The sequence below is a fragment of the Phoenix dactylifera genome, unplaced genomic scaffold, assembly GCF_009389715.1.
Source record: "Phoenix dactylifera cultivar Barhee BC4 unplaced genomic scaffold, palm_55x_up_171113_PBpolish2nd_filt_p 000189F, whole genome shotgun sequence".
NCBI lineage: Eukaryota > Viridiplantae > Streptophyta > Magnoliopsida > Arecales > Arecaceae > Phoenix > Phoenix dactylifera.
Window position 1 is genome coordinate 398,408 of NW_024067716.1, and position 5,542 is coordinate 403,949.

Sequence of the window (5,542 nt, forward strand, 5' to 3'; positions counted from 1 at the left end):
CAGGGGCTACAAGTCAGTGAGAGGTTTGAAGAAGGAGAAAGGTTCCTGAATGTTGGAGATGGAAGATCAGTTGCAGTTCTAGCTTTAGGAATTCTTAAACTTGAATTCAGCTCTCATGTAAATGTCCTTAGTGATTGTCACTATTGTCCAAGTTTTTTATTGAATGTTGTGGAGTGATTGAGTAAACCCCTATTTGATTTTGATGAGCTCAAAGCATTTGAGTATATTTTATATTGTACAAATGAATTCAATCTAGTGTTTCAGGCAAATATGTGTGAATTTCTAGTAAAGTACCTTAAGCTTTGGTTCAAAGTAATTTGGATAAGTATAAGACTCGATTTCGACCAAAGTCTGCATCCCGAGTCGACTCCGAAGGATTTCGAGTCGACTCCGAATGGTTTAAAGGTTCTGGCACAAGGTCGAGTCGACTCCGACACTCTACGAGTCGACTCCGACTGAGAACAGACAGAAAGACAGAAAGAAGAGTTTCAGACACTGTCAGCAAGTCGACTCCAAAAGATTTCAAGTTGACTTTGATGCTTGTCAAATCGACTCCCGACGGTTCCGAGTCGACTCCAAAGGGTAATAGACAGAAAGACAAAACGATGGATTTTAAATCCTGTTACCGAGTCGACTCCAGAAGGTTACGAGTCCACTCCGACGTTTGGCCTAGTCGACTCCAAGATATGTCCGAGTCGACTCTCAGAAGAAAGCAGTCTGAAAGACAGAGAACCAATCTCAGAAATCCTATGAGCGAGTCGACTTCAAGAGTTCCAGAGTCGACCCCCAAGTTAGCCGTCGACTCCAACAAAGTGCGAGTCGACTCCGAGGTAGATCAGTTCAATAGACAAAGAATCGTTTATCGAACTCTGAGAGTGAGTCGTCTTCCGAAGACCTCGAGTCGACTCCAAGAATACCCGAGTCAACTCGAGAAAGAAAAATAGAAAGATAGGTTTCTGGAACCCTGAGAACGAGCCGTCTCCTGAGTGGCGAGTCATCTCCGGATGTTGGCGAGTCGACTCCAGGTTTGGTCCGAGTCGACTCCCGAACGGGACAAGCACTTTAATTCAAATCCTGAACAGTGGACGAGTCGTCTCCAGGAAAGCATGAGTCGACTCCAGCAACAGCCGAGTCGACTCCAGATCGCACGAGTCGACTCCGATCCCAACGGATACATTGTCAGGATGTGCAGACGGAACAGAACGGCTATGAATCAGTCTCTAACGGCTATTTTTCAAAGAGAACCACTTAAATAGCCAGAATGAACAGTAGTAGACAACAAGAGAGCTATTCCATCTGAACATTAAAGCATTTCAACTACCAAGAACAACAAGGAAGTCAATACAAGAAAAAGAAGGAAGAGGTGCATTCAACACAAATCTGAAAGTGCTTCCTTCGTATTCAAGGCTCTACTATTGTCCTCCATCATTCAGCACATTCAAGAAGAGACTCAGAAATCGAGAAGCCCCCACTTTCTCATCGGAAATCTGTTTGAAGGCTTCTAACTCCTCTTTGCTTATATTGTTCTCACACTTGCTTTTTTAGAAGCTTTCTTTGTGAACTCCCAACCTCTGTTTTTTCTTACTTGATTCAATCAGGGGATTGAATCAAGGATTGTAAGGTTTGTTGGTGAGCCAAAGGGAAAACCAACAGTGTAAGATTGTGGTTGGTGAACCGGAAAAAACCAACTGGGTTTGATTGTGAACCTGGAAAAATAATCGGATGGTTCTAGTCGGTGAGCCTGTGAAAACTGACCGAGTTCATTGTAAACTCGTGAAAATAACAAGTTAGGTTGTGAGCTTGTAAAACAACCAGCTGTAATCCTAAAAATTATAGTGAACTCCCAAGTACGGCTTGGGGAGTGGACGTAGGAGCAAGAGTTGGCTCCGAACCACTATAAACTTTACTGTGTTTGCATTGGCTAATTGTCTCTTTCTCTCACTTTACTCACTACATCTAGCAATCTAACTATTCTGCTAGCATTATATTTAGTTAATTACTCATTATACTTTTAATTGGTCAAGATTTAATTAAAACTCAATTCACCCCCCCCCCCCCTCTTGGGTTGTCTCCTTGGGCAACAAGTTGTATCAGAGCAGGTGCTTTTATATCGATTGGTGTTCCAATCCTTAAAAAGAGTTAAAGATCAAAATAACAACCCCTTTTGGATCTTCTCTTAGTGAGAGGCAATCCACCAATAGGCCTCCAGTTTTCAATGGAGCTAACTATACCTATTAGAAGGCTAGAATGAGGATATTTATCCAAGCCCAAGATTATGATGTTTGGAGCATCATAATTAATGGACCATATATTCCTTCTATCTTTGTTGATAACATTGCTATACCCAAGCTTGAAAAAGATTGGGATGATAATGATAGAAGGAAGGCACAACTAAATGCCAAAGCAATGAATGTCCTTTGTTGTGCCTTGGATCCTAATGAATTCAATAGAATCTCTACTTGTAATTCTGCAAAAGAAATATGGGATAGACTTGAAGTGACCCAGGAGGGCACAAATTAAGTCAAAGAATCTAAACTTAACAAGCTAGTACATAAATATGAACTATTTAAAATGGAGTCTAATAAAACCATCTCTTGCATGTTCACAAGATTTACTGATATTGTCAACGGCTTAAAAAGCCTTGGAAAAAGTTATACTAACAGTAATCTTGTCAGAAAAATTCTTCGCTCTTTACCAAGGTTATGGGAAGCCAAGGTCACGGCAATCCAAGAAGCAAAAGACTTGAACAAGCTGCCACTCGAGGAGCTTCTTGGATCACTAATGACACATGAGCTCACAATGAAACGACACAGCGAAGAAGAATCCTCCCATAAGAAAAAGATAATTGCCCTCAAGTCCACTTCTTCTAACAAGGATCTTTCTTGCAGTAGCAGCAGTGAAGAAGAAGACAATGAGGAAGATGATGAAGAAGCTCTTCTTGTGCGAAAATTCAGAAGATTCATGAATAGAAAGAAGCCTTTTCATAAGAAGAGAGTTTCCTCGAGTTTCTTCTACAAGGATAAAGGTAAGAAAAAGGAAAGTGAGGGAACCGAATGCTATGAATGCAAGAAGTCCGGTCATTTTAGAGCCGACTGCCCCTTGCTGAAGAAGGGCAACAAGTACAAGAAGAAGAAAGCTCTTGTCACCACCTGGACAGACTCCGATAAATCATCATCATCATCGGAAGATGATAGTCAACTTTAAAGACCACGCAATAACACGTATCTGGTAGGATAGTGATTACGGGTATCGATCCATAGGGATTGGGGTACAGTTGTTTTTTCTTTAAAAATAAAAATATTTAAAAGAAAGAGTTTGCGAAGAAAATTAAACTAAGAAATTTAAAAAAAATGCAATTAAAATGATATCAGTTTGAGGGATCCTAGGGCAAGAAATTCACCACTAACATCGGAACAAGGATTATTTGTATTTTAATTTATTCTTGGATTAACATGCAAATTGGCTACAAGCCTATAAGCATTCAAATAAAAAATTCACTAAAGTAATTTAGGAACATCCATCTTCGGTCGGCATGAAATGTCTACTCTAAACTAATGTGGCAGGACACTGCATCTTTCCTAAGTATGGGTGATCTTCTATTAACTTAGTGATCATGAAGAACAGTTGTATAAACGTCATATCTAAATTAAATATGAGATGAAATAAAATATTCATTAAGAACAAAATAAGGTTTATACAACTCCAAGAATATAAAATTAAATACATAAAATCCATGTCCCTTTGTTAGGGCTGCATCCAGCCCTAGAGAAGATCAGCCTTCCATGAAGAGTTGAACAGCTGCACTGCAGGGGAACTTCATGCTCCTTCCTCCTTCCTCCCGTCGGCTCCCTCTCAGCACATCATCATCTTTTCCTTTGGGAAATCCTTCCCAAAATACCCAAAACTACTCTCTCTCCTTTTATTCTTGTGGGAACTCACCTGAGAAGAGATGTCCAACCGAAGAAGGAAAGCCTCCTCCTTTTATAGACTCGGCATCCCCTCTCTTTCTTCCTATGTGCTGATCCGAATGGGAATATAAACTCGTGGAGGCTTGATCTGATCTGGATGATTGCAATATCCAATTTGGACGTTGGGAAGAAGATGCTGGATGCTTGATTTACGAAGAGGATTGGGCGCATGGGAAGAGGCAGATGGTTGGAAGTTAAGATTGGATCCACGGATAAGAATGAACTCGGAACAGGGGAGCTAGGACGGGTTGGATTCATGGGCGATGAAGTCTATCCAGATGGGAGGAATGTCGTGAAACCGGAAGAAGATAAAGATAATACTCTGTTTCAAAGCAGGGAAAAGAAATGCATGAACTTGTCCGTGGATAAGAGAGATATGGATGGACTCTGTTCCGAAGGAAGAGGATGCTGGGAGAAGTGGTTTGGGATGTTCATCCGATTAGGAATCAGGGGATGCTGTGAGTTGGTTTGAGTCCGCAGTGGGTGGCTGCATTCGGCTGAGAAGGAGACCAGATGAACTCGAGGTTGGGTACGATGTGGATGAAGCTCACGGGTGTGAGGGATAATGTGATGGAGGGAGGTTGAAGAAGTTGACTTGATTCTCGGATGCAAGGGATGTTGCTCACAGCTGAGATGAGGGAAGTCGTTGGGAGGACCTCGGAGGAATGAAACTGGGGTTAATTGACGTGGGCGTTTGAAAGGATCTCGGAGAAGATGGGATTGGGACTTGGTTCCATAGGGGATGTAATCCGAGATGCAGGGGATCACAAGCGGGATGAGAGCTGAACTGTGGGATCTTGGATGTGGTTGATGGAAAGCTAGTTCGGTTGGAAGGAAGTGGATGAATACGGAGACGTGTAAGTTGAAATAGGGGATTCTTCTGTGGAGGGGATCGGGATGTGAAGATGCGATCGAGAAGTTCATCCGGCTAGCCACGGGATACTTGGGCATGGAACAGGGGATTCGGATGAGATGAAGACGCGTGAAACAGGGGGGAGACGTTGGGATCTCGGCTGGGAGGAGCTGGATCTGTTCGTGGACGTGGAATCCGGAGAAGGTTGGTTGATTCGGCTGGGAAGGAGTGAAGAGCCGTGAACTGAGATGAAGACTGGATCAACGTAATCCGGAGGGATATTGGAATTCTGCTGGGATTTAAAGCTTAATGGAAGCTGATCTTGCGGAAGGGAGCTTGGACTCGGTTGTATCTTGGATGATGGAATTAATTCCGATGGGATGAGGATGCATGCGATTCGGTCCATATTTGATTCTAGATGTATGTCCTGAATGCAGGGGGGCTGGGAAGGACACTTACATGGATGGTGTGCAATGAGAAAGATTTTGGCTGTGCTTACGGCTAGGAAGGCACGGGAGGTTGGCTGGGATGTTTCATGCACACGTAAAAAAAAACTTGTTTTAATGGGTGAATGCATGAACAGATTGAATGTGAATGGCTAAGATGTGATGCAGGGGAATTGGGATAAATGACTGAATCGAAATCTGAGAGGATCTAATTTGCAGGGTGCGTGCGATTTGGGTTCAGAAATAAATGAATTTGACTTGACCTGCATACATTA